The following is a 12,226-nucleotide window of genomic DNA, read 5'->3' as shown; positions in this document are numbered from 1 at the left end:
CACAGGCCCCACCCCCTACAAGGCCACATCCTTTGCTCTAGCTCAAGAGGCTGACTAAAGAACAAAGCATCTAAGTACTGAGCTCACCGCTAGTGACCTCTTCCCGTCAGAGAGCTGCCTTGGTCTTTCCAAAACAACAGATCTTTTCCTAGTCAGGAAAGTCTTCTTACCATAAAACTAAATCCCACTGCTGAAAGTAAAGCTTTCTGTCCCCAGAAGAGAAATTGTCTAAAAATGATGACAAACTCTCTCTGGAAAATTATCTCGCATTTATTTCAGAGAAGATGCTTACAGCCCCTATCACCCACTTGAGAGGCTTGAAGCCAAAATGCATTTGTTTTTATAACTCTTTCACACACCGGTAAATTCCTTATAAGTTTGTTTTCAAATATGGCAAATCATTGTAAGCCACTTTTTTTTTTTCTGGATTGACTTCGTAGCACTTTGTTTTTATGGTCAAATCACTGCAAAAGTTTTCTTGTCTTTTCTTTTTTTAAATAAACAATTCCCTTCTCAAGGACCTTTTAATGCTGGATGAAAAGAAAACAAACAAAAAACCCGTCACACCCTGAAGGTGTATTTAATTTATTGGCTTTCAATTCCAAGAAGCCTTATTAAACTCCAGAAGATTTTTCCCAATCCTCAGTCACTTCCACCTTGACTAATTCAGCAGGATTGCCTGTCTTACTCCCCAGTTCTCCAATATCCGCTAACACAGTTTATTCTTTGTTTGATCTGGCGCCATTCCAGCTATCTCCTATCTCACTTTCCTGATCCTGCTCTTATTTCCTTCTCTGTATCATTTACTTACAGGTATTCATCAAAATAGTTATTGTATAAAGCACACCTCTAGCGTGCTACAATGTGACTGATTTTCACATGTTCACTCTTTTCTTTCTAATGTCTTGGTTATAGCTACAGTTGGATCTCTTTTCACCATGTCCCCAAATTCCATTTCCCATTGCTACTTCCATTTCTCCATCATTGGAGATCCACACTGTAGCTCTGGTATGGTGGAAAGAAGCCTAAATACAATTCCTGCATGGCAAGGTAAGTTTTACAAATGTTGTTTTCTTCAAGGGTAATATAAGTAAAATAAACATTCTCTGTCTCATTCTCTCTCTGACACACACATACCCCCACACCACACGCACACACACCACATACCCCACATTCATTTATGTGTAGAGATGAAAATGTCTAACATAATTTCCAGGATACAATAGGTGCTAAATCTATGCTTTTTTGGGGGAGAATTACTTCAAAGTCAACAAGTAAAAAACGAAACCTAGCCCTTTCTTGGTCTCTTCATTACTATTCTTTTCTGTGCAAGTAAATTGCAAACACTAAACTAATGGAATGCTTAAATATCTTTCAAACCCTAAGTTTCTGAAATTCAGTATTTTTCTTAACAGTGATTTTCAATGTGTTGGGGATAAGGAGAGTACCACCTCTAAAGGGAGTTTGTCAGTGTGTGAGGGCATTTTAGGTTTTAGAGTGTTAGGAAGCTACTCCTGCTATTTTGTGATTGAGGGTCAGAGGTGCTGAATGTCTTTGAAGGCGTGGGACTGGTCAACATAAGAAATGATTGTTCTGGCCAAAATGCCAACATTTTGATAAACATAGGTAGGTTCATGGTTTGGAGAGTAGACTTTGGAGTCAGACTCTGGTGCTAGGTGGCTCTGTAGTTTTAGACACATTAATTAACATCTTCGGGCCTCAATCTCCTTGTCTGCAAAATGGGGATAATCTAAGTAAAAGGAAGGGTTGAAAGCTATATACTAAAGGAATGAAGGGTTTAAAGTCCAGGGCCTAACTCATGGCAAATGCACAACAAATTGCAGCTATTGTTTTTCAGGCTCTTTAATACAATGCTTTCAACTTTTTCTAGGATGATATATATCAAAGTGACCTCATTCAGTAAATAAACCATTTCACAAGTGAATTTCTAGAGATATTTTTGTTAATGAAAAAAATTGCTGTTTTGATTTATTTTTTTAAAAAGAAATGTCTTTTATAAGTAGTTACTGAAAGATGAGAATGAAGGCTATATGTATGATTCCTAGGAGGTGAAATCCAGGGTATTGCTTATCTTCCTCAGTTATAAAGTATCTCTCTCTCTCTCCCTCCTCCCCTCCCCCTCTTTTCCATCTACCATTATTTTTATCCTAGGAAAACATTAAGTGCCTTTATATTGGTGACATTGTAAAGTTCTCTGAGCATATATTCTACATGCATCCTGAAAACCTAACCAATTGCCCTTTTTGTGCAAATGCAGTTCAGAATTTCAAAAGGTTTTCATGAGACTTTATTTATTACCTAACCCCTCAGTTAAAAATAAAAAATCATTATACTAAATGAGATGGTCTGTTAACTTTCTACTGCCTATATGATTCAGCAGCTTAGTGCCTCATCACACGGCCAGTTTATCATTCTAGGGAGCCCTCCCTCCTGCTTTATGGAATTTAGTAAAACAACTGAGTCTGTGACTTTACACTCCTTATATGATACTTAATTTCACCGGGTATTAGTTGCCTCTTCTGCCAAACAGAGAAATATCTTCTGAGATTCTCTTGCTTCTAAAAATCTATAATATGTACACACACTATTTTTTTTCTTCTCTCATGTAACTATGTGTATTTTATTATGTAAAATGAAAATATTAAGAGACATCTTTGGTAAGGAATCATGATAAAAGTAATAAAGAATGCATTAGAAAAAAACTTAAAAGCAAATAAAAATTGCTTTTGAACGATATTATTCTTCAGAAGTGTAACCTGGTAATACTGCTAAGAATAGTTTCTGAACACAGATGTGTCCATCAAACAGATGAGCTGGATTGGGCATGAATTCTGAAGCTGCAGAAGTAAGAGCTGAGCTGGCAGGTTGCCCAGTCAGACCTGGGGCAGAGCCAGGACAGCTGCCCAGAGGGACTGTCCCACGATGGAGAAGTTGCTGCTCACAGCCTCTGCTCTGTGCAGAGCAGCTGGGCCTCTGCCCCTAGGTCTAGATGCAAGTGATCTACTTCCATTTCTGTTCTCAGCTTTCATCTTTCACAGACCCTGGGGTTTGCAAACACCCATTTTTCACAGAGTCTCTTCCTTCAAGTTTCTGATGGGAAAGTTCAAGGGAGTTTGTTTCCTTCCTGTATCAAAGGCTTAAATATGGGGAGACAGAGTGGATGGGATTTTAGGGTAGAGCCCAGTGGTAGTTTAACTAGTCAAGAGTTTTCTGAACTTTCTTGACAGAGACTCATCCACCAAGCTCACCCTGTTCTCTCTGTTTTTATGTCCTGGAAGTAAATAATTCCAAGCAACGGGATTTGCTAACTTTTCTAACACTCTTATTTTCCTGAATCACTCAATGCAACTGCTGGAAAGTTCTTCCTTTGGTTTTGCTGTATCTTCCTTATTTGTAAGTTCAGCAGAACTGAAGAGCAATCTGTCACAGGCCTCTGCAGAGGTTGTTCCTTTAGGGGTCTGATATCATAATTCTATTCAAATTGTATTTTATTGGGTACTGTCTAAGTACCAGAAACAAATTAGACCTAGGGGATAGGAATAGAAACAATATAAAATGATTTTAGAGGGCTTACTTTTAGTGTGATCAAGCAATTTTGGTAAATTCATGGTTAACAAAAGACACGCCTGATTCTTTATTTTCCCTGTTTCACTAACTTTATTCCCCATGTTTGCTTACCCATCATTTTTTTTCAAACGTCTGTTTTCTTTAAATTAAATTTATTGGGGTGACATTGGTTGATGAGATTATATAGGTTTCAAGTGTACGTTTCTGATACACGATCTGCATAGTGCCTTGTGGGCCCACCACAGTCAAACCATCTTCGGTCACCGTATATTTGACCCCCTTTACCATTTACCCCCCACCCCCTTCCCTTTGGTAACCACGAGATGGTTGTCTGTGCCTATGAGTTTTGTTTGTTTGTTTTTCTTGTTTGTTCATTTGTTGCTTTCAGTTTTATATTCGACATAAGTGAAATCATTTGGCTCTTGTCCTTTTTCATCTGACTTATTTCACTTAGCATGATAGTCTCAAGGCCCATCCGTGTTGTCACAAATGGCACTATTGCATCTTTTCTTATGGCCACGTAATATTCCATTGTATGTATGCATCACATCTTCTTTATCTAATTATCTATTGAAGGGCACTTCAATTGTTTCCATGTCTTGGCCACCATGAAAATGCTGCAATGAACACAGTTGTGTGTATATCTTTGTGAATAAATGTTTTCAATTCTTTTGGGTAGATACCCAGAAAAGAGGTTGCTGGGTCATATGGTAACTCTATTCTTAATTTTTTAGGAATCTCCATACTGTTTTCCGTAGTGGCTGTACCAGTTTACACTACCACCAGCAGTGGATGAGGGTTCCTTTTTCTCCACAACCTCTCCAACACTTGCTATTACTTGCCTTGTTGACAATAGCCATTCTAACAAGAAGACACACCTGGGTTTTTTAAGCACCATTTCTTGAAACTTTTAACAGCTGATGTGAGTCATGACTCTTCTAGGAGGAGAGAGTTTGTATTTCACAAATGTATTAGTCTATTTTTCTGAGGTGCATCTCAAAGAAATTAGTTTTGGGAAAATGTCTTTCACTACAGCCACTTCAGGTCTGTCTTTTCTAGATTAAACAATGGATTTCATGTCATCATTCTCAGATGGTTTGAACACAGAATTTAAAAAACATTAAAAAAAAGATTTTATTTATTTATTTTTAGAGAGAGGGGAAGGGAAGGAGAAAGAGAGGGAAACATCAATGCGTGGTAGCCTCTTGTCCGCCCCCTACTGGGGACCTGGTCTGCAACCCAGGCATGTGCCCTGACTGGGAATTGAACCGGCGACCCTTTGGTTCATAGGCCAGCACTCGACCCACTGAGCCACATCAGCCAGGGCTGAACACAGAATTTTTTGAATGCCTGGTGAGCATATGTTCTTTCTTTTGATCAACCTGTTTAATTTAGAAGCACAGTACCTCATTGGGTTCTCAAAGTGAGTGCTCAGGGTTTTATATGAGCACTGATGTAGACAGAGCCAGGGCCCCAGAGGATGCGAGTGTAAGTGCAGTGAAGGAGGAGGGATCTGGGGCTTTAGTAGGAAGGGCCTAGGACAACCCCATGGACTTTAGGAACATGAAGTATAGAATAATTTTTAGCTTAATCCTCTTATCTAGGAGAAAAGAGTGCTTCAAGTAGGACTCCTCTTTGTAGCAGGTACCTGGTGCAAAGTAAACACTCAGCAATGGTATAACTGGTGGTAGGAAAGAAAGAGGAGGATGACAGAGAAGCAATACAAATTTTTGGATGAAAGAGCATTTAAAGTGGGTTGAACCTTGAAGAAGCTATGTAGCAAGTGCAAGGCGGTTAGTGACCTCATGGACTTGGAAATTATTTAAAATTGAAGTCTTTAGGTAGGTCCAGAGCTCTAAAGTCTTAAAAAGGGCAGGCATTAAAAGCCCCAACAGCAGGCGGAATTTGGAGGCTGCAGTAGATTTGGTATAAGGGGAAAAATGCAGGGTGAGTGTGGGGTTAGGGTTTAGAGGCAGAGCGCGAGAGCCTGAGTTACAGTGAGAAAGGGGCAGCTCTTTTCTAAGCCTCTGTCCTTCTCTTATCTCTACAAAGGGGAGCCTTGAAGCTCTTAGGCCATCCCACCATGGTTAGACTGCATTCCCCAGTCATGGGGAACTAGAAACCCTAGTCAGCAGAGTGAACACAGGGACAGGAGGTGGTGTGGGGCAGAACCCAGTAATGGCCTGGAGAACAGCCAACTAGGATTTCTGGAAAGATGTAAAATGTTTCATCAGTGTCATGTCAGTTAATCAGAGGAAGTGGGATAACCGTCACCTGCTGATCAGATCAGAGGGAGCGTGGCAGGAGGGGGACACAGTACTCGTGTCAGTTCCTCACTTGGTCTGCACAGGAGACCTGGCTTCGAGGGGAGTTCTCTTTGTTGAGTTTAGAGAATAAGGAGGAGGGAGAAAAAAAAGAGACTGACCTAGAGTGATGCACAGAGAAAAGCTGAAAGGAAGTGATTTACACACAAGAAAAAGTGAAACTGAAGTGTAACCACCCAAACTATGAAAGGCAAATTGGTCTACCTCATGGGAGGAAGCATCTCATTTCTCACAGACACCTGCTCCTGCCACAACCGTTCTCCTCTCCTTCATGGAGGGAATATTCTCCTCCCCAGCAGTTCTCTCCTGCCCTTACCTGCTTGGAACTAGCAGCTTGCCAGGGCTACCTGAGAAAGGAGCAGTAAATGGGAGAGTGGGTATGGATGAGACTTATGTATTTTACCATTACATACTATCATTTTTATTAAAGTTATAATGAACTTCTTTCTTCTGACATACTTTCAGTAAAGGAGTGAGGAGTCAAACAGCCTGTCCTCGAGATCTTGCCTTACACGTCTCTTGGATGTCAGGCTCCTTAACTATAAAACGACAAAATGAAAATAACTAGTCTCCAAGAGTCTTTCCAGTATAATATTTTATGTTTCTAATAGTACTGGCTACCATTTATTGAGTGAATATTCTGTGAAAACAAGATATCTGAACTCTAGTCCTCAAAACATTTGTAAAGTGGATATTATAATCTACAGATGAATTGAATGAGATTTTGAGCAGAATCTCTGTGTGTCCTGACTTTTTATTCTGCAAACCTCTGCGCTCACAGATGCTCTGCAAATTAATATATTCCTAAAGACCACCAGGTGGCAGTCTATACCCATTCTCCGAGTTTTGCTTTTGATTAATCTCAAAATCTGAGACTAGCCGGCAGCTCAGAAGGCTGACCTAATCCAAATTGATGAATTAAACCGGGAGACTGGATGGATTTAGGAGCTGAGTAAATGAGAGTTGCTTCCTTGGATTGGTTCATTTTTTATTAAGGAGGGCCAGGGTTGAAAGGAATTTCAAAGGTTAAGGAGTAAAAAGAAGTCTGTCCTGGTCGAGCAGTTCTGAGTGAACATAAATACCATGGTGGAAAAGAGAGAGGATACTTGGATGTTTGGGGAAAATCAATGTGGCTACAATGTGATTTATGATAAAGAATAAGTGGAACATAAGATTGTTAAGATAGTTTGAGGTTAGATCTAAGAAATCCTTGAATGTTGTATTTCAGGGTTTGAACTTTGTTTTATTTTGTAAATTCTTGTTTTGAAATAATTCCAAATTTATGAAAGAATTGTAAGAAGAGTAAATAGAACTCTGGTACACCTGTCACTCTGATTTACAATAGTTAATATTTTGCTTTATAAGACTGTTTCTCTTTTTTCTGAACCTTAGAGAATAATTTGTAGATCTTATGCTCCTTGACCCTTTACCTAAAAACAAGGGCAATAATTTTCATAGTTACAGTACCATCATCAAAATCAGAAAACATTGATACAATGTTATTATAAAATCTATAGACCTTGTTAAAATTTCATTGTTTTCCCAATAATGTACAGAATCATACACTGCACATGGATTTCACATCGCTTGTCTCCTTTAATCTGGAACTGCTACTCAGCTTTTCATTCTTTCTTGAGATTGACATTTAAAATAAATTCTCACCCAAGGATATGCTTATTCATTCTAGACAGAGAGGAAGGAAGGGAGAGAGGGAGAGAAAGAAACATCAATGTGAGATTGATCGGTTGACTTCCCTGTGCACCTGACTGCCTGACTGGGTATCAAACCCGCAAGCCTTTTGTGTACGAGACCTTGCTTAGACCACCTGAGCCACCTGGCCAGAGTGAGGTTGACATTTTTGAAAAGCACAGTCCTCCCTTCTGTAAAAAGACCTTCAGTTTGGTTTGTTTGGAGTTCCATGTATTAAGTCTGGATTAGGGGGAGTTTTCAAGATTGTAAGTGTGACATTGTATCCTCCCCAGTGCATCACATCAGGCAGCATATGGTGACAGTTTTCCCATCATTAGTTATGTAAGATGGTGTTCTTTTTTTTACTGTAAATTTATTATTTTTCCTTTTTATTTTTTAATTTTAATTTTTATTGCTACCTTTTAGCCCCCTTATACCCTCCTCCCCCCAGCAATCACCACACTGTTGTCCATGTCCATGAGACAGCATGTCCTTTCCCTTTATCCTCTATCTCTTTACCCCATTTATCCTCAATCCTCATTCTCTCTACCCGCTTACCTCTCACTCCACCCCCATTATGCTGTCATCTGCTCTCCATCTATGAAGTTGTCCCTGTTTCCCTTGTTAGTTCAGTTTGTTTCATTAGATTCCAAATAAGAGTGAAATCATATGGTGTTTGTCTTTCTCTGACGGGCTTATTTCACTTAGCATAATGTGCTCCAGGTCTATCCATACTGTTACAAAGGGTAAAATTTTCTTCTTTTTTGACAGCCAAGTAGAATTCCATCATGTAAATGTCTCATAGTGGTTTTATCCAATCATCTATTGATGGACACTTGGGCTGCTTCCATATCTTGGAGATTGTAAATAATGCTGCAATAAACATAGGGGTCCCTATGTTCTTTCAAAATAGTGTTTTGGGTCCCTTCAGATATATTCTGAAGAGTGAGATCACTGAGTTGAAAGGCATATCCATTAATTTTTTGAGGTATCTCCACACTGCTTTCCACAGTGGCTGCACTAGCCTGCATTCTCACCCACAGTGCAAAAGCATTCCGCTTTCTCCACATCCTTGTCAGGACTTGTTGTTTTTTAACTTATTGATGACAGCCATTCTGACAGGTGAGAGATGATATCTCATTGTGGTTTTAATTTGCATTTCTCTGATGATTAGTGACCTTGAGCATCTTTTCATATGTCTATTGGCCATCTGTAAGTCCTCTTTGGAGAAGTGTCTATTCAGGTCCTTTGGCCATTTTTTAATTGGGTTGTTTGTTTTTTTGGTATTGAGTTTTGTATGTTCTTTATAAATTTTGGATATTAACCCCTTGTCAGATGTATCGATGACTATGTCCTCCCATTCTGTGGGTTGTCTTTTTATTTTGTTGATGATCTCCTTTGCTGTGCAAAAACTTTTTAGTTTGATGTAGTCCCATTTGTTTATTTTTTTTATTTTATTCCATTGCCTGGGGAGATATATCCAATAAAAAATTGCCACAAGCAAGTCCAAGATTTTGCTGCCTATATTTTCTTCTAAGAATTTTATGGTTTCAGGTCTAACATTTAAGGCGTTGGTCCATTTTGAATTTATTCTTGTGTGTGGTCTGAGAAGGTGGTCTAGTTTCATTTTTCTGCACATATCTGTTCAATTTTCCCAACACCATTTACAGAATAAACTATTTTTAGCCCATTGCATGTGTTTGCTTCTTCTCTCGAATATTAATTGACTATAAAGGTATGGCTTTATTTCTGGGTTCTCTCTTCTGTTTCATTGACCTGTGTGCCTGTTTTTATGCCAATACCAGTTTGTTTTGATTACTATGGCCTTATAGTATGATTTGATATTAGGTACCATGATTCTCCAACTTTATTCTTCTTTCTCAGGATTTTGCTTGCCTGTGGGGCCTTTTGTGGTTCCATATAAATTTTTGAAATATTTGTTCTAGTTCTTTGAAATACATCATTGGCTACTTGATAGGAACTGCATTGAATCTATAGATTGCTTTGGGTAGTATGGATATTTTAATGATGTTAATTCTCCCTATCCATGAACACAGTATGTGCTTCCACTTATTTGTATCTTGGTTTTCTTCAGTGTCTTATGATTTTCCAAGTACAGGTCTTTTACATCTGTGGTTAGGTTTATTCCTAGGTATCTTATTTTTTTGGTAGCAATTGTGAATGGGATTGTTTTCTTAACTTACCTTTCCATTAGTTCATTACTGGCATATAAAAATGCAACTGATTTCTGGATATTAATTTTGTATCCTGTTACTTTGCTGAATTCATTTATCAGTTCTAATAGTTTCTTGGTGGAATCTTTGGGGTTTTCTACATACGATATCATGTCATCTGCAAATAATGATAGTTTTATTTCTTCCTTTCCAATTTAGATGCCTTTTATTTCTTCTTCTTTTTTTTTCCTGATTGCTGTGACTAGGACTTCCAATACTATGTTGAACAGGAAAGACAAAAGCAGACATCCCTGTCTTGTTGCAGATCTTAAGGGGAACGCTTGCAGATTTTGCCCCTTGAGATGATGCTGGCAGAGGGTTTGTCATATATGGCCTTTATTATGTTTAGGTATGTTCCCTCTAAATCTCACTTTGCTAAGAATTTTCATCATATATGGGTGCTGGATTTTATCAAATGCTTTTTCTGCTTCTATTGATATGATCATGTGGTTTTTATCCTTCATTTTGTTTATGCGGTGAATCACATTTATTGATGTGCAATTGTTGTACCAATCTTGCATTTCTGGAATAAATCCCACTTGATCATGGTGTATGATCTTTTTGATGCGTTGCTGTATTTGGTTTGCTAATATTTTTTGAGGATTTTTATGGGGGACTCTGGCCCTCAAAGTCCCCTGGTTCTCTGAGGATGAAAGAATGAGTCATTCCAGACACCATTTGCCTGTCAAGGAAAGGGGGAGGTGAGTCTCTCTACAGAGAATGCCCTGAGCCCCTCTGCTCAATGGCTTTTATTGAGAGGGTTAGTCAGGGATAGGTGGCAGGAATGTATAGGTAATCTAATTACATCAGTAGCCAGCTTACAGAGAATAGGTGTTGTTTAAAGAAGATGATGGCAGGAACACACCAAAGTGCTTGGGTCTGAATTGAGCAAACATTATGGTGCCAAGGTGGGTCAGAGTCCAGGAATTTTATACATTTATTTCCCAGCTTTGAGCTGGTTATCTGGTATAAGATTAACAGAGCTTGAGGGAGAAACAAAGCATGCTTCAAGGAGTGTAATTTACTTATAGGTTTGACTTCCCCTAGGGGCCCTAGGAGTTATTATTTGGTCTTGCCTGTCTTCTGCAATACCAGTGCTCTGGACAAGGCTTACAGGTTCTCTTCCAGGCCCCAGCTTGTGCGAGACTACAGTTTGTGATACCACTCAAATCACCCCCCTACAGATTTTAGCATCTGTGTTCATCAGGGATATTGGCCTATAATTTTCTTTCTTTGTAGTGTCTTTATCTGGAATTAGGATAATGCTGGCCTCATAAAATGATTTTGGGAACCTTCCCTCCTCTTGAATTTTATGAAACAGTTTGAGAAGGAGAGGCGTTATCAGAATATTTGGTAAAATTCACTTGTGAAGTCATCTAATCCAGGGCTTTTGTTTCCTGTGAGTTTTTTTGATTACTGCTTCAATTTCACTAGGTGTAATCCATTTACTCAGATTCTCTGAGTCTTCCTGATTTACTTTTGGAAGATTGTATGTTTCCAGGAATTTATCCATTTTATCCCTATTGTCCAGTTTGTTGGCATATCGTTCATAATATTTTCTTACAATCCTTTGTATTTCTTTGGTGTCAGTTGTTACTTTTCCTCTTTCATTTCTAATTTTATTTATTTGGGTCCTTTCTCCTTTTTTCTTGATGAATCTGGTTAAAAGTTTGTCAATCTTGTTTATCTTTTCAGAGAACCAGCTCTTTGATTCATTGATCTTTTATATAATTTTTAGACTCTTTTTGTTTGTTTCTGCCCTGACCTTTATTATTTCCTTCCTTTTACTCACTGAGCTTTGTTTGCTGTTCTTTTCCAACTTCCTTTAAGTGTGAAGTTATATTGTTTATTTGAGCTTCTTCTTCTTCTCCTCCTCCCCCTCCTCCTTCTTGTCTTCCTTCTCCTCCTCCTCCCCCTCCTTCTCCTTCTTCCTCTTCTCCTCCTCCTCCTCCTCCTCCTCCCCCTCCTCTCCTCCTCCCCCTCCTCCTCTCCCCCTCCTCCTCCCTCCTCCTCCCCCCTCCTCCTCCCCCTCCTCTTTCCCCCTCCTCCTCCTCCCTCCCTCCTCCTTTCCCCCTCCTCCTCCTCCCTCCCTCCTCCTTCCCCCTCCTCCTCCTCCCTCCCTCCTCCCTCCCCCCTCCTCCTCCTCCCCTCCTCCTCCCCTCCTCCTCCCCCTCCTCTTCCCCCTCCTCCTCCTCCTCTTCCTCCTCCTCCTCCTCCTCCTCCTCCTCCTTCTTCTTCTTCTTCTTTTGAGATAGGCCTGTAATGCTAAGCATTTCCCTCTTAGGATTGCTTTCCCACTGTCCCACAGATTTTAGATTGTTGTATCCTTGTTTTCATTTGTTTCAAGATATCTTTTGATTTCTTTCTTGATCTCAATGTTGACCCATTCAT

The sequence above is a fragment of the Pteronotus mesoamericanus genome, unplaced genomic scaffold (genome assembly GCF_021234165.1).
Source record: "Pteronotus mesoamericanus isolate MK-2021 breed Mesoamerican mustached bat unplaced genomic scaffold, CSHL_Meso_final scaffold_21, whole genome shotgun sequence".
NCBI lineage: Eukaryota > Metazoa > Chordata > Mammalia > Chiroptera > Mormoopidae > Pteronotus > Pteronotus mesoamericanus.
This window is presented reverse-complemented; position numbering follows the sequence as displayed.